Source organism: Sinohyriopsis cumingii, chromosome 10 (genome assembly GCF_028554795.1).
Source record: "Sinohyriopsis cumingii isolate HCF-2022 chromosome 10, ASM2855479v2, whole genome shotgun sequence".
Classification (NCBI taxonomy): Eukaryota; Metazoa; Mollusca; class Bivalvia; order Unionida; family Unionidae; genus Sinohyriopsis; species Sinohyriopsis cumingii.
In genome coordinates, this window is record NC_142970.1 from 114,197,708 (window position 1) to 114,223,197 (window position 25,490).

General features: G+C 36.2%; 1 protein-coding gene across 4 annotated transcripts in view; it reads right to left on the reverse strand.

The window, feature by feature from the left end:
* The window catches only part of LOC149791060 (uncharacterized), a 39,586-nt gene extending 19,894 nt beyond the window's left edge, over positions 1–19,692 (reverse strand). Inside the window, exon 1 of one of the 4 annotated variants that reach the window (XM_089972979.1) lies at positions 19,434–19,692. The gene's annotated coding sequence lies outside the window, so the exon portion shown is untranslated. Of the gene's footprint in view, positions 1–3,551; positions 3,742–16,203; positions 16,403–19,428 lie in introns of those variants that run through there. The other 3 variants (XM_089972978.1, XM_089972980.1, XM_089972981.1) reach the window with 3 other exon arrangements.
* Between the last annotated feature and the right edge of the window lie 5,798 nt (positions 19,693–25,490).

Sequence of the window (25,490 nt, forward strand, 5' to 3'; positions counted from 1 at the left end):
CAAGCAGCGGAAAATGACAAAGTTGAGACAAGCCAGCAACAATATTGGGCCATTTGAAATAGTTGTCACAAAATTAAAATTCCCCAGGATTAGTTTTTATCAAAGGCAGACCAACGAGATTTATTCCCATTGTAATGTTAAAATTTTGTCGGCTATAGAAGTTACTCCAGATTGCCTAAACTAAACGAGGGGTGTGTTTCCCAGAAGAAATTCAATGTTTTATGTAATTTCTCTTGCGAAATTCGGCAGTCCAAGTTTTTGGCCGAAAGGGAATTCTGGGGGAGTCTAAGGAAATTAACAAGCATTTTTCTCGTTAAATAAATATTCAAAGGGACGGGGGTCTGGAAGAATGTAAGAGACCCGGAACCAGAGAGAGGCTTGGCTCTAAACTAAGAGCGAATATCAGAAAGGAACAAAGATATTGCCCCAATCGCATGCAACATGTTCATTGATGTAAGTATGTTGCATTTATTCGTTTTTTATTCATACTTCAATTTTTCTTTAGTTCAGAAGTTAATCCTGCATTCACTGTCTTGAATAGTATAACTCCTGCACTGTAAGAATGCCATACAATATTTCATTGATATGAATATGTTCGGATTTAGTGGCTTGTATGTACTAAAAGTCGTGTATTATAGGAATTTCGTGCATTACTCTGACACTAAATGTGAGGATTAATTTACCTGTCTTAGATGATATGGACCCTGCATGCTAAGAATTAATTTTAGTATGTATATGTCAATTGATTTTACTATATATATATATATATATATATATATATATATATATATATATATATATATATATATATATATATATATATATATATATATATATATATATATATACACACATACATACATACATACATATATATATATATATATATATATATATATATATATATATATATATATATATATATATATATATATATATATATATATATATATATATATATATATATATATATATATATCAGTAAATTTCTAATCATCAAGTCATAACGTGAAATCCATTAATTCATTGATGTGATAGTGTGTCAAAGAGGTCTAGTAATGTCATGGTTCCAGTTAGGAATCCTGAGTCGCAGCTATAAAAGACATTACTTTTATGGTAATTGGATTGCGCGTATCGCTGTCAACTGCGAACTGACCATATTATAATGCCTTAACCTGCTGAGTTATGATAGACGATATCGGACGTAAAAATAGTGGGAATATTGTTCAATCCCAAAAGGAAAAAATCTGACAAATATTTAGTATGTGTACTATATTTACTTGAATGGGAAAATAGCTCCATACCTGTGCTGCACAGTGGAAAAAAGAAATAATATTGTGGTCGATCATCTAGATAACGATAACCAAACCACCATAACAAGGGAGGGATCACCAAATTATTTTCCTGACAAACTATGTTACCTATCGATGAAAGTAAGGTTTTGGTCTGTGATTGCTTTTCCAATTCAAGTAAATGACGTATAGATATTTGAACGAATAACAAGTATCTTGGTAAATATATTTCGTGTTAGTAACAGCGCATGTATCTATTCCCTATAAGGCCTACATATTCCTTCAATGGTATCGGAGCGCGACATTGACATGTTCTTCGTGCACGACAGCACCGTGAATTACAAATTTCTCCGGTTTAATGAATGGCCCAAAAAATATATACAAGTTGAAGTAATATTGCCGAAATCGTCTCCAAGGCTTTTCTGATGAAGAGCTCCATAGTGATCATGGCAGATACTGTGCCAACGTCGTGGAAGCTATCATGAATAATAATAATAATAATAATAATAATAATTAATAATGTGTCGAAATATGAAACCGTCACTTGTATGATACGTGAGCCATTCATAATTTATGTTGATTTTGAGTCACTGCTTGTTTCCATATCCAGTGTTGATAGGAATTCAGAGAAATGCTCGATAAGAAAATGTCAAGGTCATGTCCCATGTGGATACCCGTACGTAGTCGTCCGCGTTAACAATAAGCTAAGTGAGCAAAAACATATAATGCGGTACAAAACTGCAAAATATCCCATACAGTCCTTAACATGAGAAATCAGCTACGTGACATGCATTACACCTACCAAAACTACAAAAACTAATTTCTGATGCAGAAGACAGAAATTTTTTATTGGCTACGTTATGTTGGCTTTCTTAGCAGCCACAAGGTGAATACAAAGTAAGATATCAATGTTAAATTTACTGGACGATATCTCGGAGCTGGTTCATAATAAATGCAATCTGATATTGAGGACGCCAGAATTTATGCTAATGATATTTCATAATCTCAAAGGCTACGACTCACATGTGACAGTGAAACATTTCGGAAAATTTGAGAAGAAGACAACGCGCATGCCAGATAGCCTAGAGGTATAGTTAGCATGCCAAATAGCCTAGAGGAATAGTTAGCGTGCCAAATAGCCTAGAGGAATAGTTAGCGTGCCAAATAGCCTAGAGGAATAGTTAGTGTGCCAATTAGCCTAGAGGAATAGTTAGCGTGCCAAATAGCCTAGAAGAATCGTTAGCATGCCAAATAGCCTAGAGGAATAGTTAGCATGCCAAGTAGCCTAGAGGAATAGTTGGCATGCCAAATAGCCTAGAGGAATAGATAGCATGCCAAATAGCCTAGAGGAATATTTAGCATGCCAAATAGCCTAGAGGAATAGTTAGCATTCTCTCTATGCAAGCTGTATTTTATATAGAGCCTACAGCTCATAAATGTTTCGCTTGAAAAGCTGCTTACGGATACACAGTCGTTCATATATACTGCAGAAGAACTTTGTGGCGACAAGCTCAGTCTGCTAGATCGCAAAGAAATCTATCGGCATGATTTCATGACGTCGTGGGGAAAAACAATTGACAAGACCGCTCTGCGAGCATGAAAATAATTATGCATCAAGTTTGACGCCACATATATTTCTGATGAAGACTACGCTTACGTTAACATCAGCTGGACGGCGTTCGGTATCACAAATTTAAGAGAGTATCATAAACTTTATTTAAATCAGATATGCTCATGCTTGCCGACATTTTTTAAATATTTCGTGATCTCCGTATGTCATACTGTACGCCAGATTCAGCTTGGTTTTATTCGTCGTGGGATGCAGCGCTGATGCTAACGAAATTCAGGCTGGAGTAGCACATTGATACTGATGAGAACACTTTCATCTAAAATGGAAGAATTTCTTTCATTACCAAGGGACACAGGGCCCCAAGTGTCCGAGTGGTCTAAAACGCTCACTGTTACGAATCATTGTCATCTCACCTCTGTCTGCGTGGGTTCGAGTCTCATGTTCGGCCAATGTGGGTATGCGAGAAAGCTTGCCAGTAGCTTCTCGTGGGTCGGTGGTTCTTTCCGTGGTTTTCCCAGGTTCATCCTCCGCCATTTAAACTGGCCGCCATTTATAGCCTATCTTATGCTGAAAAAATGGCGTTTAACCCTACAACAACAACGACAACAACAACCAAGCGACATGCGGTATCCACCAATAATAACGTGCCTGACAATAACGAAGTACAGGTCACATAATTTAATGCATACCATGATTCTAATACCTTCTATGGCTGGTCTCTATTGCAGTAGCTTCCTGCGGACGAATTCGTATGGTTACAGATAATTCTAAAGAGCAATATTACGTAGTGATGACCACAAAGGCTATATTCTCGTGAGGAATAAAAATAGTCCGGCTGAGCTACATTACGCGCACAATGGCTATCCCATTTCACAAGAAAGTATGACGGTAGAAGATGTATTGCTAGGTCAGTTTTCTGTAGCACTGAAGAAATAAAGAACGAGGAGTCATAAATTTTTGAGAACCTAAACTGAGTCTAATTTACTTGATAAAATGCTCTAATTTATCCACTACAAAAGCCAGAGACAATGCCTAGACATTGATTGTGGCTAGTCGGTCTTCACCGTGTTGTGAAATTCAGACAAAAAGCGTGGCTAAAATGTTACCTAGATTTCAACGCAACCAATCGAGCGGCTGAAAGAAACGATTTTGAATTAGTTTTTTTCAAGCTAATGAATACATTGATATTTGGAGAAAAGCTATTGTCATACGTATCTATTTGTTTAATTTTTTTCCATAAATGTAGATTGTAAGGGTCAGTTCTTTAAAGATCCTATTATATAACTGACTTTTGTCCATGATTGTGGGTTGGCACTTAAGATAATGCCTTTTTTGTAAACATGTTTAGATGGCCTTTTGACATCAGAAGCTTCCAGAAGTGATTTTGTTTCCGTAGTTGATGAGTAACTTACCCTTATCTTGGATCCTCTTATTGTTCCTTTTGTTTTTTTATATAAAGATTGGGATCAACTGAATTAATTATTCTTACTTTAATATCTAACTAGTTAACTCAGTCTTTTAGTTTCTTTCAGTTATAATTTGTTTATTTAAATTATGCATTGGAGTTACAAAGTCATCATTGACTCTAGGACTAAGTAACAACTTTGAAATTATTGTGAATTCATTCAAGGACATTTTGGATCATACCATTCCGAGACTTCAAGACTGTTGGCAAATTAGAACTTTTAAGGCTATTTGCGCATCAACAGATTTATTCGGAACGCCACTGGAATTCATTAGGAATTCTTACTAATTTTAAACTTGTGATAAACTTTTAGGCTATATGGGACTTAATTCTCAATAATGCAGGTTCTTTTTTAAATTTTCGCTTAGTATTCCAGAGAAATGAATTATTTATTGAATTTTACAAATATATTATGTTTTCGCTTTGTTATTTTACTTAGTTTATGATCTTAGAGTTGCAGTACAATGGAAAAGATCAGGAAGCGTGTTAATGCCGAACTTATCAGCGATATGGCGCGACGTAATCAATTAATGGTCGACCCATGCTCCGTCTATATGAATTTTTTTTATAAGAACTTGGTCGCGACCCACAGAAAAAAAATATATAAAATTAAATAAGCCAGTAAGCACTGTGTTCGCCATGCTTTCGTTGTCAACGTTTCTTATCCGTGAATTTCATTAAAATAAGATGAAAGCGAAATATGGCGACCAAGCCCAAATGCTGCTCTCTGTGTTAAGAAATTAGGACTGATAATGTTTATGATGATATGCGAAACAAATATGATTTATCTGGTTCTAGTAGATAAAATGATAACCCGCTCAGGTGGTACTATGATGCCAGCAACAACAAAAAAAGACAATAACAAAAACAAAAACATGTGGGTAGATTTAAAGAAAAGCACATGGCAGAGATCGTTGCATTGCGAAGTAAAATGAACTTGCTAAAGTTGCATGACTGCCGGTATTAAAGTAACTGTTGTAAAACACGTTATTCATTATAAAGACTGCCTGGCAGTGCTTGCTGGCGAGGAGCTATATGTCAAAGTGAATACATTTCGATCAGACCAGCCCGTGCTATGTATGATCGCACTAAATAAAATCGGTCTCTCTGGCTACGACGATAAAAGATTTTTTGGACGATGATGGGAACACATTTGCTCACAGTGATTATAGATCAAAATCATAAGACACCAGATTTTTTCTGAGTTAAGTCTGATCTAATCACAATAAGATTATGCTAAATATTATGGACATGATTGTATTATAAAAAATATATGACACCTCATGCGCAATTAAAGGTAATAAGCGCGCGTTGTTTGCTGTCGAGTGAGATGTTTTGATGCTACCGGTGCAGCAATATTAGATAAAACATGTGCATGCTCCGAGAGTTACACAGACTATGAAATTGAAGAAGAAGAAGAAAAAAATCCGTTCCTACGTTTCCAAATTTTTCGCTGAGACAGGTCGCGGATTGTTAAATTTGCTTCAGTCTCCTATATTAGCCTTTCTGTAATTGTCTCGCTAAGTTACCACCTCAAGAGTTTCTAAAAGATTGTTTGCTCTGTCACCATTTAAGTGATCCTGGACAAGAGCATCTGAAATTATTCCACGATAACATTCAAACACGAATCGGTGCGCTCGCATAATCTTTTATGCGATGCCGCCCTTAAAACCATTTTTATGGGTCAGATTTGTAAGAATATGCTTGCGACCGGCATGTCTTATTTCACAAAGTTTGTTGGCTTCATAAATCTGTAGATTGTGTATGCTCTCATGTCGACCATTTTAAAGTATAATCTTTAATTGTAAGATAAGATCAGGCAAGAGAGCAAATAAGGAAAAGAAACAAAATACAAAGAATACAAGAGAAAAATTATGACAGCAGCCGTGAATTGGCGAATAAGACTTATCTCTAATCCCTGAGCAACAAAACACGATTATTTGGCCAACTGGCATGTAAAACTTTCTCTGTTTTAGACATAGAAGCAAACATTTCTTGTTTGCCAGAATCGATATTTGGTGCGTGTACTGGACGAGCAGTTGTTTTGTGGTTTCCTACTTCATTACTCAAATTATTTGCATGTCGTGACACCGCCTCGAGCTTCTTGATCCTGTTATCCAACATGTTGTCGTTCACGTGGCTTCTAGTAACGTATCTTGGAAAGATACTAAGCAAACGTCCATAAACAAATATGTGTAGTCAAAACCTTCTGGCATTTTTCTATGATGGCAACTGCGATCGGAATGTAGACGTTAGAATTTGGATTCTTGGTGTCATGCAAGATGTGCCTGTCATCCCCCTTGCTCATTTGCCTCATACAGATTATAGGTAGAGTGCTTCCTCCACGCCATGAAATATACGTAACATTGTATTGTCTAATTGCAAATTCACTTTCGTTTTGTGTGAAAATTAATATATAAAATTAATATATAAGCAACTTCATCATCCGCTGGCTAAGGCGTCAGTTATATCTAAATCAGTATATAACTACCATCCGTCACCAAACTTGTTGGCTAACCAAGCCTTCAGTTTTACTTAAAAACAATATATAAATATCGTCCTGTTATCCAAAGCAACTAGTTTTATGCAAAAGACTTTCATAATCATATGCAGCCATCAGTCTTGTGGGCAAAAACAGACGGATTGAATCAGTAGCATACTGAAGTCTAATAAAGAACATGGCTAAGTTCCCCACAGTACCTTTGCCGAGCTTTTCCGATAACATAATTTGCCGACAAAATCCTTTTCCTTTCATGTGTTTTCAAGGCGGCCTCGTCATCTCCAAAGGAAAACGACCAATCGTCTGCGATCTCATGTTATATGGAAAAGCGAGGCGAGACCATGTGGAAATATACCCGTGTTTTCATAACCTCCTCTAACTATACTACTTCTGTGTACACGACTGCCGATTCAGCTAAGTTCCACTGCATCCAAAAATTGCTTCTTTGCCTCTGGCCTCTCGCCACAAGACTTGAAGTTATCTGGCGGGTTGAGATGGATGATATCACTGCTTGCACGTGAGCTGGATTTCCCTGAGGGAAAGTTGCCCAGAATCATCCTCACTCTCTTGTCTCGGCCTTTATGAATCCAGTGGCACGATAATATTGAGACACATTGAGAGGCAATCGGGATGCAGAGGATGTCCATCATGCCCTATTTGTCCTAAATAAAGCACCGCCCTGCCCACGCAGCTCTTGATATCTACATTCACATTGTGCATGGGAGTGGGAGGGATGAACATATCTGCTTGACCGCATGATCCACCAGTGAGGAATTCATGTTGTTGTCTGCTTATAAATTGAACAACTGTTCGTATATACGACAAGTCGTTAAGAGTAACCTCCCTTGTGGAGTCCTTTCAAGGTGACAGTCTCATTAAGCATGCGATTTCAATCGGGGGTTAAATCTGTCCTTCAATCCCTATTTAAAATATATCACTGGAAAAAAGAATAGTGCATGCCAGTCATATGAGTATAGTGATGCTATTACAAAACTATCAATATACAATATCTTTATTCCTTCACTATTCAAGCCGTACACTTGAACTAGTTGCTATCTTAGTCATTCAATACCATGTGTCATAATTTTGGTTCAAATTTTATGAAGAGAATTTATTCTGTAAAGACAAAAGTCTGTTTGAGCTTCTGGCCAGAAAAACTGGTGTCAGCCCGTGGCTGGGGCTTTGTATACCAGTTTCTTAAGACAAAGCCAAATATGGTTATGAGTGTTAGTTCTTTTGCGTTGGCCAGAATCTCAAAACGAGGCTTCGTAGTCTCTATAGATTATCGTCTAGATCTATGTACATCATTAGACAGATAATTCTACAACGTCAGCGCGATTAGTCAAAGTTTATGGTTTTTATAGGTTTCCGCAATGTGGTACTTTACATGTATTTTTTTTTTTTGTGCCGACTTAGGATACAAGGGAAATGTATGCATAGACGGTTGTACTTGATCATAAGAGCGCAATCTGTATTAAGTAGTATATAATTGTAATTCCGAAATAAATGGATTCAATCTCAATATATTTTAATAAAAAATTACTTTCAATATAATTTATCAACTTACGTTTAATACAATTTAGAGAAAATTTCAATCTTATTACTTGTACTAAAAAATTCTGTCCTAATAATACCCTCCGGTTCATTTGAGCCGAGTCCTCGAGGCTCGAGAGAAAAAAAATATTATATTCGTAAATAGAAGGTAAAAGGTGACATATCCAAAAAATACAGTAATAAACAATAACAAAACAATGTGAGATATACTGTAAGTTCAAAAATACATAAGAAAAACACTGCAAATACTGAGTAAAATACAAATTATACAATGAGAAAAACAATGCAAGTATTCAGTGAAATATCAAAGGTACAATGAGAAAAAAAATACTCAGTAAAAAACAAAAATTACAGTGAGAAAAAAACACTGAAAAGTACTCTGTAGAATTATACGCAATCTACTTCTTCGACTAGGCTTATTAAATAATTATTACACTGATATTAGCATGCAGTTCTTGTTATCTTTAAGCTACTGAAATTTGAGTAATTACTTAGGTTAGTAATGTGTTTATTGCAATCTCAAATTTCAGTAACTTAAAAAGCGGTGAGATATTAATGCCGGACAAAAAATATATTTTTAAAAATAACTCGTCGTTGTTCGAAAATAATATTATTCTTCGCTGATATTACTTATTTTTTACTGATGTTATTTTATGTTACTGTTATTAATAACATGCCGAAAATTACTTTACTGACCAATAAACAAATTACTGAAATAAAACGTGCTAAAGGTGAACAGCCGGTTAGGAAATTATCGAATAGATATAAAATAAGTAATACCACAATTTGTAAAATCTGGAATGAGATAACTGCAGAAGCATCTGTAGATAAAAATCATAATAATGTCGCGGAAGTAAATCACAATAATGTCGCGGAAGTAAATCACAATAATGTCGTGGAAGTAAATCATAATAATGTTGCGGAAGCAAAACAAAATAAAATCGCGGAAGTAAATCACAATAATGTCGCGGAAGTAAATCACAATAATGTCGCGGAAGTAAATCATAATAAAGTTGTAGAAGTAAATCATAATAATGTCGCGGAAGTAAAACAAAATAATATCGCGGAAGTAAATCATAATAAAGTTGTAGAAGCTCCTGTGAAAGTAAAGCACAATAAAGATGCGAAAGTAAAACAAAATAGTGTCGCGGAAGTAAAATATAATAGTGTCGCGGAAGTAAAACTCGTAGAGGCTCTTGATGAAGTCGATAAATTAAAATTAGAAATAATATTGTGTCGTGAGAAAATAAAAAAATTAAAATTATCCAACAACAGTTATGAATCAATTTCGACAAATATCGCCGAGGAGAATAAAAATCTGCATCAGATCATCGATAAATTGAACAATCGCGATAATAATTCACTCAATTATCGCAGCGCCGAGATTATTGAAAAAATAAATAACGTCGCAGCAAAGCAACAACAACTCGACGAGATGGAGCAGAATTATAAATCTCGGTTGAGTAATTTCACTAAAATTGCAACAAACCCCGCGGCGAGAAAAATATATAATGAGATTACTGTTCAGCCGCTGTTTGACCGATTCGAGTACGAGAAACCTAAAATGATTGTCCATGTGTAATGTGATGTTGTGATAAATTTAATTGTTATTGAAATAAATCTCGCCTGAATCTCGCATAGCAATAATATCATCAACAGATAAATTTAAATTTATCATGGCATCGAAATAACTTAAAAATGCCATTGTAACGCCATAATAATCAATACAGATCATCATGAGTCTGTTGGTGATTCAAATTTAGCAAAATTCTTGTTGAGGAAACTAGCATAAATATTATTATTATTTAGGAATAACGCTACTTTCCTCAGCAAGAATTTTATCACAAATTTTAGTTATATTCATCCCCAAACCAGTAATTGATATTATTGCAAAAATTTTCTTGAAGCGGAAAAATGTCACGACAATAAATTTCTTTGTCGATATTTATCCTGCAGGCGGCGTCGCGATAATTCATCTCTGTTAAGATATCGTACTGATCGATTCTGGGAAAATCCGTTGTTGATTTTATCGATAATTTTAGTGATTGTAAATCCGATGTATTTTGTGTCTTTGTTGATTTTACAACTTGCTGTTGGTTGTGTTAACATCACGTTGATATATTCACTCATTATAGTATTTATATTCATCTAATATTGATTATATTTCAGACAAATATAGTAAATAATTCAGACCAATTATGTCATGAATGAAGTAGCGTTTTTCCTAATAATAATAAGTAATTATGCTACTTCATTCATGACGTAATTGATATATAAATTTTGAGACATGAATGACAATTTTGGGACATGAATGAAGTGTACATTTCCTAATAATAATAAATAATTATGCTACTTCATTCATGACGTAATTGATATATAATTTTTGAGACATGAATGATAATTTTTGGGACATGAATGAAGTAGCGTTTTTCCTAATAATAATAAATAATTATGCTACTTCATTCATGACGTAATTTATTGTTAGTGATACTCATCTCCTCGATCTAGCTTGATGAACCAACTGTTGACGCTCCAAATGTGAAATCTGAGCAACTCGGTGTGATTATTTGTTATCGAAATGTCGCTACCGGCCGGTCCAGGTTCGTTAATGAATGTCTCCCGCCATATTTTGTCATTAATAAAGTCAGATTTGATCCAAATCGGATATTGTAGTATAAAATTTTCTCGACTTGAATTTTGTATTACCGCATAACGTTAATGTTGCACCAAATTCTTTGTAAATCAATTTTATTTTCTCTATTATACTTCTCAGTGTTAATGTTCGTGATCGAATTCTTGTATCAGGAAATATATCTCTCCAGGATCTCATCAGTTTGTTATATTTGCCTAGTTGTTCTAGATCGGTCATCATAACCTCGACGTGCATTTTAAGGTCTTCTCGCGACACGATCACGGACGATTCTTCAAGATTATCCGCGACAATATCAGGTAAATCAAGTACAGTTAGAAAATCTCTGATCGTGTCGATCTTTTCTCGAGGCGATATTTTATCTGACCGAAATTTGATGTTGTTCACGGCTGAACCATTATTGAATTTATCAACGATGACTCGTTGCGACAACAACATATTCGAGGTTTTCTTGTACAAAGACTCGATTTCCTCCGCGGATAACTTCCCAACATCAGCTTGAAATATATAATCTAGATATCTTTTCTTTGCCAAGTACGGATCAAGATTATCTTCGGCTTTATATCGGTGATATAATGCGGATATCTCTTTAGGTTCAGTTTCAATATTCTCGTCAGGTTCGATTTCATCATTCTCGTTGGATTCGATTTCAGTATAATCTGCGATCGTCTCATTGGATTCGATTTCATCATAATCTGTGATAGTCATGTCAGGATTTCCCTCAGACTGTTTTATTCGCTCACCTATTGATGATTTAAGAAAACTATCAACGTCGTTGTTACCGTCGCTGATGTGAATTTTCTTCTTCGACATATACGTGTCAAAATCATCTGGTGGTGTCTGAATAATTTCATATCCGGACTGTCTCATTAATTCGGCCAATCTCTCTGTAAAGTATTTTCGCGAATTATTCTCCTCGACGATATCAACGAGAAAGTTTAGCCCACAAGTATCTGATAGTTCATCTATCGTTGGTGATCTCGATAATTTATCTTCTCCAGATTTTTCCAGCGAGATTATTAATTTTCTCAGATCGGCAATATTTGTCGGAATATTTCCTCGGGATTGTCGTGACGTTGACGAGTAATGTATCTGTTTGACACATCTAAATCTGTGGATAGCTTGTTTCGTTGTCTCGACTGATCCAATACCATTTGAAAACACAAATAATTATTTAAAATCAGGATCAATTATACTAACTCCTGCTTCTAGTGTGTGATTGTAAATAACGACGTCAATTTTCTCATATGCGCCGCTGTTGGAAAAATCTTAACGTTTTTGTGACGGATCAGTATCAGCGCGATAATATCTTACTCGATATCCATGCGACTGTAACGTTGCAGCAAGGCCTTCGCCAGAATATTTTGTGTTGGTCTTGTTATGAGTAAATATAGCAACTTTTTCTGATTTTAATTTCTCGAGCAGCAACGACAAATTGTCTTTGTGTGAATTCTCCACGATAAATTTCTTGCTATGGTCCGGCTTGAAATCATTTAGCACAAATTTGATATTCGGTCGCAATAATTTAAATATGTTAACGTCGTCGTCGTTAATATCAGCGTCAAGGACAATAACTCTACCAGCGACATTTATTAGTCCTGTTAATTTATCATAGTATTTTCTGTACATGTTAAGGTTGCTAAATATTTGTCTTCGAACGCCATGCCACTCGTCAATGATTAACACGTCCGGGACACCTTTGACACGGTGCAACGACTCAACTTGAACAACAACTCTTCTAGGGATATCTTTTTTAAATTCTATTTCACCGCGAATATTCTGATATGATTCGAGATTGTAATCGTGTCTCATTTTTTCCGATAATGTTTTTCGATAACTAACGTAACAAACAGATTGATCTGATCTTATTGATTCCCAAGCTGATTCTGACTTCCCCATACCACATGTCGAACCGTCAAAGTAATCAATAAAGAATATTTCGCAACCCGGTCCACGTTCGTGTCGCGCCAATTTTGTGTATCTATAATCGGGTGACCTTGAAATAAATTCGCCAAAATATTTATTTGTAAATTTTAGCATGTACATGATATAATCGCGCGATTGATTTTGTTTCGGTATCTCATTTATTATTGTTGTTAGTTCACTTGAGATTTGTTTTCCTCGAGAGAATATCGCTAATCTCGTTACTCATCGACGTATCACTACGATCTATAATTATTCTTCGGCCCGTCATCGAACTTGGACAAAAAACAACATATCGATGCGAATTCACAATTACAATACAGTTGTTGCATTTACCTTCGACGTGGCCGTGAATAGTGACTCCATGATTTCTCTGGCAAATATTACAGTAATGACCAGGTCGCCGCCCAATATTATAGCAATTATTTGTGTATGCGACTATCCCGGTTAGATTATCGGGCTCGCCAGTTAACTCCAATGATATTTTTTCAAAATCTTCGTCGGAAATATCGTTATGTTCACATATTTGATGTTCTTGAGGAACAAATTTTACTTCGCAGGGCTGAATTAACGTCGGACAAACTAATAATTCGCTCTCAGAAACATTATTGTGTGAGATGCAGGTTTTGTTCGATGTTGTTTTCGCTGGCTTGTATGATCGTGTATTCGCTAATTTTATTCCGTGTAAGCCAGCTAATTTGTCTAGTTTCCATCTAGGATTATCAGCAGCGACGACTCTAATTAATTCTTGATGCCGCAGCAATGATACCGGCGTTGATTTAACATGAATGTGATAACCACACGTCGTTGTAAATAAATAAATTTTATCACTAGAACAATCAAATAACTTAGCAAAGTAATTTATAATTTCGTCATGAGATATTCTTGATTTACCGTCACACCGACCTGAATCATAAACATTCTCGATTTGTTCATAGAACAAGTCAATATCGAATACTGGATATCGATCGCGAAATTCCGGTATAATTTCATTGACCGATGATTTATCGATAAATTTATCGGCGACTTGTTCAAAATCACTATCAGATGAAAATAAATATAATTTATCAAAATTCTGAATTATGATTCCTCGAAGATAATAATCGTAATGAGAACCTTGGAACCCTCTTATCGATGATCTTTTAATATCAGCAGTAACTGATCTTTCTAACGTCGAAATGTCGAACAGCGAGTAATAATCACGCAACATAAAATAATTGTGTGCCGCGAGCTCTTGAATATCTTCTTCGCTATTCTGATCAAACAGATTGTCCAGGATAAATTCTGGATCATTTTCGACGCAAATATAATTATTTTTTTAAATTATTTTCTTGTCACTATATATACCACTACCACCATTAATTTTTTCTGCCATTATATAATTATACGAACTAAAATTTGAATCTAAATAGAAAATTAAATTTTAATTTGAATTATAATTATGATACTATAATGACCTACTGCTGCAAGTGGCTGCCTTTAGGGTCGATTGATATTTGTGGGAAAAAATGTCGGACAGAATATTGTGTATATCATAATAATTACATAAAATTAGGTTATACAGGGCCGAAACCTTGTCTAGTTTGTCAACGTGGACTTCGAGGCCAAACTGAGATTTGTTCTGATTGTTGCGGAAAAGGTTATCGCGCCTCGTGTTATTATTACACGAAAAGATCTCCAGAATATTTCATCAGACGCAAAGGTCCACCATCAATTGATGAGTTTATTGATAAAAAAAATAAAATTCTTTGTTATGATGATGCTGAGACTTCCTGAACATAAACAAGTTAAATCTTTTTTTTTAACAATGATGAGCAGCGGTGACCTATGTGAGTTTCCATTTCGCGAAGCAAATGATAATTTCGCTTGACGACCAAATACTGATGTCATTTATGTAACTCAGAGATACACGCAGATCCCAAAGTAATTAGAGATAATTGCAACATTCTAGCAGTATTTAACGGCGTTGACACTCACAGGCTAAGGAATATTCATCAAACTTGGTGTAACGATGATATGGATATTGTTAAGTTTAAAAATTTATTTAGTCGTGCTCAGTCAACTCCACATGGATTTGTAACGATAAATTTGCATGATCCACGAATACGATATCGGATCGGTCTCGACCAAATATTTTAAATTTTTTTCATGTACATCAGAGATGTCGCGAACATATATATGATGTCACCGTTACCCATTGAGGCAAAAATAACATCCCGTAGAAGCTTTTAACTTTGAAAATAAAAGTTTCTAAAAATAATTATTTCGTAGGAGCCTTCAAACGAGGAAACAAACCTGGTTTGCTATCCCCCTCCCCCCCCCCCCCCCATTGCATAGATAATATCAAAAAAGAAATACCAGCAACAATGAAGTAAAAATGGTTGCGAATAGAATGTCGTAAGAATTTGGTATTAGCCAAGAATAAGGAAAGTAACAATTTTAATGTTGTGTTATGTCCTACCTTATAACCATAACGTCTATTCACTTGCAATCAAACCTTGAACTGCGTATGCATGAATTAGAAATCGTATCTAACATAGAGCAAAAGTGAAAATATCATTATAATCGTAACACTGGTTTGGTGTGGTCAAGTACAACTTTGAAATGGGCGTGTATTACCGAAGTTACCTGTGACGTAGCAAAGAGAATGTATCGCCGTTATCGTTTCAAACAAAGTAGACGTCGATGTTGCCTAGCCAGGGAAGGTAGCACCTCTTCTGACTGGTTTGAAGGCATTAGAGCCGTTTCTATGGCGTTATCGCCGTGACACAATACCATAAGGTATACATTCAAACGATTCGTATAAAAACATAAGAGAGAACCCTCAATAACATTATTGAACCCCATTGGGCTGACACAATAAACATCTGCATCAATATGTTTGAGACGGCTAGGCGGAAATTACAACTCTCGCTAAGATAGGCGAATACGGTATGACATTGTTAAATGTGTGCAGGCAGCGAAACGTATATGGTGGTTTCAGATTTCAGTACGAACAGGTTTGATGTAAAAGCTTAGTCTGGGATGCAAGTTAAAGTCGGCAGGTTTATTCACTCTCTGTAGTGGAAACCTTTGCTAGTGCGATGAATGTTAATGAAGTAGGTATATAGAAAAGGTTATTGTTATTAAATAAGACATTAAATACAGCATAAATTAGATCATTTTGTTTGGAAATATTTTGAAATTAACGCACTAACCTTGTATTGTTTTGTAATTCAAGATACAAAATATGGTATAGCAAAAACATACCTGTGTGAGAATTACCACAGTCCAGAAATATTCTCCTTATGAAATGAACTGTATATTAAATGAATAGTAAACAATACACTTATTGTCTTTAATATAGAAAGAGTTCAAATTGTAAAAGTTCGAGTCACTATCACTTGAAAGGAACTGTCGTTGCTACTGTCGTTGACTTGGGGCCTGGCGGAGATGTTGCTGTTGGACCCATGAAAATCTGTTTTTGGCATGGATAGATGTATTTCAGACTGGGTTGTAGGTAGCTCGACTTCGGGGCTGGACTAAATATAGTACTGATTCGACATGTCTAGAATTTCAGGTGTTACTGCAAGAAGAATTCTCACCGGCGATGTATACATTGTATACTTGTAATATGTTCGTTGCCTTTGTAATGTTTCTGGCGCTGATGTTTCAGAACAAACCCTTCTTGTGTGCGAAAAGTAAGAAAATCACAGAAGAGTTGTCAAGTCGTTCCGGAGTTCATGTAGCGTAGCTGGGCGGCGTGACGTCTGATGGTCGCAAAGGTTTTGGCGCGAGTCTCTCTCGTGAATCATCATTAAGCGGAGTGACACTTTTATCCATGTTATCTTCCCTTCGTTCTATTCTCCGCCAATTTTTATGAAAAGGCGGAAAGAGAGAGAGAAGAAAGAAGAAAGGATGTTCAATCCTCTTGAAAGAGGTGTCATTTAATGATGTTGTAAATACAGCTACATGTTTGAGGGTCTTGGCTTGCGAGGGTAGGGGATCGAGCTGTAAAGACAAAGCCTGTTTGAGCTTCTGGCCAGCAAAACTGGTGTCAGCCCGTGGCTGGGGCTTTATATACCAGTTTCTTAAGACAAAGCCAAATATGGGTTTGAGTCTTAGTTCTTTTGCGTTGGCCAGAATCTCAAAACGAGGCTTCGTAGTGCCGACATAGGATACAAGGCAAATGTATGTATAGACGGTTCGTACTTGATCATAAGAGCGCAATCTGCATTAAGTAGTATATAATTGAAGTACCAAATAATGGATTCAATCTCAATATATTTTAATAAAAAATTACTTTCAATATAATTTATCAACCTACTTTTAATACAATTTAGAGAAAATTTCAATCTTATTACTTGTACTAAAAAATTCTGTCCTAATACAAATACCGTGTTCACCTGTATTATGACAGGAAATTATCAGTCAGTTTTGCACATTTCGTAAGGGCTGCTGGTAATGCAAGCATCATTCGCAGGGTATGTGGGTGTGGTACAACCAAATATCATGTATAGCAAGTAATAAGTGCAAAGTTATAAATTTTCACTTTAAAAAAAAAATTCATTTAAAAGTTCAGTGACGACATGTTTTCCGAAAACTGTATTTATATGAGCTAAAACAATCAATCGAAATACTGCTGAAATTTTGGGTTGTAATTACATTTGTCATATACCATGTTATGGGGGATACCGTACTCGTGTATTTCCAGTCAGCCGGGTATCATTATTGGAATCATATTACATGCATACCTTTAACCCGATGGCTATCAAATTTTCCATATTAAAGTACAGTTTGTGGTCGGTACTGTTACTAGCGAAGAAAATTCCGAAACATTCCTAAAACATACAATTTAAAATTACTTGTCTGCTTGTTCATATTTTACTTATTTTCCTCTTTTCTTTCACCGCATCTAGTTCTATAAATAATAATCCGCCTAAGTTTATATATTATGGTATCATCAGTCTTTGTAATACATGTCTAAAACATAATCTAAACTTATCCTAAATAAATTATATATATTATGATTATAATTAGATACCAGGCAGAACGGAAAGTGCTGTCCCTGGATTCTTTTGGAGAATGATTGATACTAGCAGGCAGAATTAATATTTAAAACAAATATTACTATCGTACAGGTTAGACAAGTTTTAACTCGTACTCTACAGACATTCGAGCCCAGAATCACGGGTAAACGGTACCCATCGCCTTGCCTGCACTCACCAGCCCTTTTTCAAACACGCCTAAGCACACATCACCAAAGAATGATGCTAGTTTATCGGTTTTATATGCACTCGTGCGTAGCAGACACAATCGCATGACGACTCAATAATTAATTCTCATCTATCTACACAGTCATTCCGGCTTCTTATGAAAGAAATCAAGGTATATAGAATTAATTATAAAGAATTATAAATATACACCAGACAGAACGGAGGAAAGTGCTATTCCTGACTTATAAAGGATCGTGTGTAAGAGAGCACTTCCCGCAAACAAAAGTGCTGTTTAAATTAAGAAGAAAAAACACTTAACAAATTTACAAACTGATCATATAAGTAGACAGTTTCATACGTTCAATTCTGTTTGATGTAGTAGTGATTGTCACTTGCATCATTTTTTCTGTGTTGACGTTCAACAAAGTAGCGTTGTGATATGCTTTTCTGTAGTGAATTATACGGTGTGTCGACAAAGTCACAAATAGGGAATGGGTAAACACCTACTTGTACGATTACTTATATACATTTTAGTGATTTTACGACATTTCTCTGTATTAGTCATTTGCAAAGACATGGGGGTTATTTAGGAATCAGGAGACAAGGATGTAATTTAATATAGATGGTGGTCTACATAAAGCGGTAATAGTAGACCAAAGTCTAACACTATGTACTTAAATTACATTAAAATTGCGATAGAATAGACAGATGTGTAGGAGACAGCATATAAGAAATACTCCAGACTAGTCTGTTATAGGAATTATCATAAAGTTTGGGACTAAAATATGTCATTACGATAATAATCCAAATACATGGAGAATTGTATCTTCGACTTCATCATAAAATGCTGTAGATGGCCAGAACAGACCTCCATACCTTGTTTTAGGCACTACTATCAAGGTTGCTCAGTATCCGTTTCATTTCCAAACAGTATTTGCCGAAAAACAATTCACGTTCAGTTTTTACAATTTTTATACAAAATTTTGTTCTTGCAACTAAATTGATAAACGTAAGTGACAGTGACATTTCTTTATCACTACTGTTGCTTACTGATTTCGTACCGCTGTACACTACATCTAAATCTCTGGACAGGAATGTATGGAATTGTTTTAATTAAACGTTTTTCGTTCGTACACTCACTGTCACAGATTACATAAAACTTAAATGAAAGATAATGGACGTCACTATTACCATACTTGTTCGTCATTTCTCCACAATGGGAGTACTATTTCCCACCCACCTGTATTGAACTGTGCATTGCCATTAACCCTTATCTTACCTTACTTGATTTGATGAATGACGATGTCTTAAAACGACGTCTGTGGCTTGCTCACACACGATGCATCATCCAGTGTAGCCTAGGCTAGTTTTCACCACAGTCACCTCATGAAAGTTTGATAGGACACAGTTGTATTTTCAATATTGCCTTTGGCATATACGAAGAAAGAGAGTGTTTTGGGGAAAGATAATAGCACAATCGTTTTAGGAGCGATTACACTTTGCAAACCGGATGTCATGTAGTGATAGGTCAAATACAGTGACGCGTTTTCCAAGTGAATAGCAAATTTACATATTATGCATGCATGACGCAACAAAAAAGGTTGCCCTTCCTGTAAATCAACTGGTATTATCTGAAACTATTTACAGACCAGCAATAGTAACAGGAATTAAAAGCTTATGGACGGAACACATTAGACAATAGAGAGCCATGCAGGATGATGTCCAAAAATCCATATCGTTATTATACAACATGCGCAATCCTATATCCCTTAAAATACTGATTTGACTATCCCTGCTCTTAAAGGAGTCAGTAACAATATCACTGAAATTAGGTCACAATCCCCATCCCTAAGATGTATACATTTTATGTGATGTATCCTTCTGACAGACAAATCAAAAGCCCATTTAAGGATAACAAGCTGATTGTATTCAAGTTCAGGAGGTATAAATTATACGTCCGCTGACTCATGGCAATTTAACTGCACACATCAGAAAATGGGTCGCGGAAAAACGTTTTCAACATTACGGAATAAAACAAGATTATACACTCGCACGGGCGAAATGACACTGGTAGAATAATTACATTCTGCCACAATATCAAGAATAATGTAAAGGCCTTTTTTCTAAAAATAACAAATAATTAACCACGTTTCTATAAAGGACATAGTAAATATGTGTCTGTGATTGATTGATTGATTGATTGATTGATTGATTGATTGATTGATTTCCTCAGCATTGCGAAGAGTGCAATCAGTCATACAAATACATCAAGGATGAACAGAGGAAATCTTAGCATCTACCAAGAAAAGACATTACACAGTATTAAATATAGAATACATTGTATACAAGATTATGTGAACGCTGCGCATCTATCACATGAGTCAGAGAGGACATTTATTACGTTTAGGCCAATACGACTAGATTTCTTATTCTACGCCCTGATGATGTAAAATGAGCTAGACGATATAAGTCCTAAAGGCGACGTCATGTCATTAAGCATACATTTTAAATGCGTAACGTGTGTGTATGTGTATGTGTGTCATTAGGATGTTTAACGTAGCTTTAACAATTTTTCAGTCATATTGCTACGATGTCTTCAGTGTGGCAGTTTATAGTGATGTCTAGCACTGTCCTTTGTCTGTCCTCTATATAGTGTGTAACTACTTTTTGGATGATAAAGGCAGCATTTGTCTGTCCTCCATATAGTTTGTAACTACTTTTGGATGATAAAGACAGCATTTGTCTGTCCTCCATATAGTTTGTAACTACTTTTGGATGATAAAGACACCATTTGTCTGTCCTCCATATAGTTTGTAACTACTTTTTGGATGATAAAGACAGCATTTGTCTGTCCCCCATATAGTCTGTAACTACTTTTTGGATGATAAAGACAGCATTTGTCTGTCCTCCATATAGTTTGTAACTACTTTTTCGATGATAAAGACAGCATTTGTCTGTCCTCCATATAGTTTGTAACTACTTTTTGGAGGATAAAGACAGCATTTGTCTGTCCTCCATATAGTTTGTAACTACTTTTTGGAGGATAAAGACAGCATTTGTCTGTCCTCCATATAGTTTGTAACTACTTTTTGGAGGATAAAGACAGCATTTGTCTGTCCTCCATATAATTTGTAACTACTTTTTGGAGGATAAAGACAGCATTTGTCTGTCCTCCATATAGTTTATAACTACTTTTTCTATGTTGTGTATTTCCTGAATGCAAATTATGTCGAAAGTGTTTGCTGTTTCAATTATTTTCTTTGCCTTTTCGAAGTTTAGGCCATTTGTATTGACTGATAGTATTTTAAGAATACTTATTATAGTATCCATTTTGGGGCCCCGAGTGGGGGCCGAGTGGTCTATAGCGCTCACCGTTCCGGATCACTGCCATCTCACCTCTGTCTGCGTGGATTCGAGTCCAAGGCTCGGCTAGCGTGGGTACGTGGGTGTTACGAAATGTCCGATATGGCTCATTTAGTCTTCCATACTTTTCATTTAATCAGGTTGTCTTGTTTCACGCGCCGTAATATTTCTGTAAATGTAATTTTTCGTCGTATCGCGTGACACTTTTATTGCTCGCGCGGCACGTGCGAAATAATGTATTATTGCGCACTACTATATATATCGGGTAGAGATATTGAAGGGCACAGCCAATATAGAGGGAAGCTCTTAAACATGTTCAGCTGTCGGGCAGGTGCCATTATAATTTAGTTAGAGCCAAACGGTTGGATGAGTCGAATGTTTTTTTAGTCAACTCTTTTTATTATTTACAATAATTATTCAGTTTCGTAAAAGCACGTTCATTGTTGTATTATGTGGTCACATCGTTTATCGTATTTGCAATTCAGTTTATTAAGATATAACCTAGGCAATGTGGTAGCGAGTTAATTTCATCTAGTCGCTATCACGACTAATTTCGAAAACATATGTATGTATTAATGTTATAACATTACGTATATTTATTTTTATTGCATAGCATTCCTATGTCATACTTCGTACCTATCGTATATTCTTAAAGTAGTTGCAACAAAACCCATTCCAGTTAAACTAGACTCTTGGAAAGGTGTTTATTTTCCATATTCAGCTCGCCGGTTATGAGCAGCCGGATGGGCTTGTGGATACCATGACGTCTGGTGTACCATTACTAGTATAACCCACCAATTCAGTGCCAACGCACGGGTACAAGTGCGGAGGGGAAAGTGACCGAGCCAGAGAGAAGGCCGTGTCAACGTGTATTTTCCAATCAAGTAGTGTTTTGACTACAAGTAAAGCACAATAACAAGTAGTGTATTGACTACAAGTAAAGCACAATAACAAGTAGTGTTTTGACTACAAGTAAAGCGCAATAACAAGTAGTGTTTTGACTACAAGTAAAGCACAGTAACAAGTAGTGTTTTGACTACAAGTAAAGCACAATAACAAGTAGTGTATTGACTACAAGTAAAGAACAATAACAAGTAGTGGTTTGACTACATGTGAACTATGGCAGTAGTGTCTGACTACATAAATGTTTGCAACCAGTAATTGATTATATAGGTTTGCAACAAGCATTTGTATACATGAAGTTTATATGGAGTTGCTAGAACTTTTTTGACTACTTGAATGTGACATAGTAGTCAAAGTATATTTCATATGTGTTTTATATTCATTTTATATGCTTTTCTGTGTTATTTTCATATCATTAGTACCAGTGTTTAATATATTGTCATTTGTCATCCACGAACGTGTTTATTGTTTCTTTAAAACCCTGCCCGGTCTCAAAGGGTCAGCTCGACTACGTTACAGTGGGAAAGCCTGCCAGTAGCTTCTCTTGGGTCGGTGGTTCTTCCCTGAGTTTTCCAGGGTTCTTCCTCCACCATTTATACTGGCCGCCATGTATAGCCTATCTTGTGCTGAAAAATGGCGTTAAACTCTAGAACAACAACAAGTATCCATTTTAAAATGGGGAGGTCACTATGGCAATGTAATAAAAGTCGTCTTCATGTTTGTGTTTGCATTATGTATATGTTTCATTAGTTTTGATTAGGTGTGATAGGGTTCCTTTTGGGCGTGTTGGTTGTTTTCGTTTGCCTGGTCGTCGTTTTGGTTGTTTTTGTTGTTGTTGCTGTTTGGTGCATCTGGTCTGTTGTGCTATCGTTGACTGTGTTGGGGGCCTGGTCTGTTAAGTTGTTGTCGGCGGGTTCCTCTGGGGGTTCCGGATGTTGGCTGTCTGGTGTTGTATGAATTTGTGTTGTCGCTTTCTTTCCTTCCAGGGTAGGGATGATGTCTCTTATAATCATTTCCTTCATGTAGGATTTGATTTTTCGTGTTTTAGGAGTGTTTTTGGTCATAGGGCTCGTCAACGTAGTTGTTGTTGTTTTTTGCCCCGCTTTTTATTCCGTCTTTGTGTTGTTGCTTGTGTCCTGGGAGTTTCCATGTCATCATCATCCGTGTTAATATCCATTTCGGTCTCAATCACGGTCGAGGCTCCCAGTTTGGATTGTTCCTTTGCTTCGTGTTTGAAAATCGCTTTGTTTTGGAAGTTTTGCTCATTGGATATCTCGTTTGTCTGCGCTTTGTACCCTTTTGTCCTTTGGTCGGTGTCGCTATCTCCATGGGTGCCTCCATGTTTGTTTCAGTAGTAGTTGTGTCAGTATTGTTTGCTGTGAGTGTGTTAGTGATGTGTGTTGTTATTGGTGCTTCTGCAATCGCTTTCGCATCTGCACTGAAGGTGGTGGGTGTTTGTGTTAGTGGCACGTCGAATTCTACAGTATCTGGGGAAGGCTCTGGATCACTGTCATCATCACTGACCTCCCCTATGATCTCATTGGCTACTGCTTTAGCATAGGTTTTGTTTGGTCTAACAACAGTACAGTCTCTTTTTTGTGGCCTGTATTGCCACAGCTTCCACATGACCTCACCAAGTGGCAATAATAACCACGACTGGACTAGAAGTCCACGTATTTTAAAGAATTCGGGAAATTTGTCTATATCTTTTCTGTCGGCCTTCACAATGATCCGATTGTTATCCAATCCTGGCCATGCTTTGAAACTGTCTCGTCGGCAGTCATGAATTTTAATCTGTAGGCGTTCTTCCAAGCCTTTTTTGAATTCGTCCATGGTATTTCGTACGGAAAACGTATAATGTACACGTCTGCCTATTTCCGCTTTGCCATCTTGGTGAGGGCAGGGGGAGGAGTAACTCGTACCACCATGTCATTAATGATAGTATTGTCTGTTTTGATTAGTTTTTCCTCTTTCTTGGGATAGAGGATAATAATGCCTGTACCAGTTTTATAGAAGGCCTGGAGTTTATTGGTCCCAATGCCCGCCAAGGCAGCGATGATAGTAGTATCGCTGGGTCTCTCCTGGGCCGGTATTTCTGACAAATCAGAGGCCTGGGTCCATTTATTTCTGTGAGTTTTCAGCAGAGTCCCTCTTTCAGACTCCACACTTTCCACCTGAAAGTATTTGTAGAGGAAAGCCTCTCCACTGATTGTATTGCTTCTATCCATATTTTTAGTACTATGGTGGATACGGTTAAGTGAATTAGCCTTTATATGAAATTTAACGGACGGTAGATACGTAAATTATTTAAATAAAATTTGTGGGATTTTGTTCTGAAATAAAACTAAAGTTTGTTTAATTTCTAAAATTTAGCTAACTTAAAATTGATTATCAATTTAAACAGAGCGCGTGATAGAGTGAGAGAATATCTGGTTCCCGCGGCGGGCTGTGTGACGAGTCGCAGTTGTCGGACTCTCTGGTGCCTGTTGATAAAACCCGATCGCCTGGGAATCAGTTCCTTGCTGTCTGCTAGAAAGCACCACGGTAACTTTTAGAGAAGAGAAACCAGTCTCAAGAATAATTTTTTTCCATGTATTTTTTATTCAATTTGTACAATATCATATGTGCAGGCGTGCACTCAAAACATACAATATAATATAATCCGTGCAAAGAAACGAAAAAGTATTGATGTACATTTCTGTTCTCTGATAAATGTAGAAGCGTATACATAATATGTAAACACAGAGAAGTGGTGTCGAATGTTATTGAGTACAAACATAAATGGGAACGTGGGACATGCAATTTCATGAGAGAACGCAAATAAAATGAGGTTCAATAAAATATAATAAGGTAATGTATAAATGGGATGTACAAGAATTTCACATATGACTTTAAGAAAGCGTATGGTTGACACAAGGGTCGGACGGTTTCAGTAGGAAAATAGGGATAATAGACTTGAGAAAGTCAGAGTGTGCGATATAGTGACAAATGTGTATAAAAGTACAGTCGTTAATGAGGTGACAAAGTTGTGTTCAATATGGGTGTTAGCTACGATGTCGTGGCCTCAACTTGATT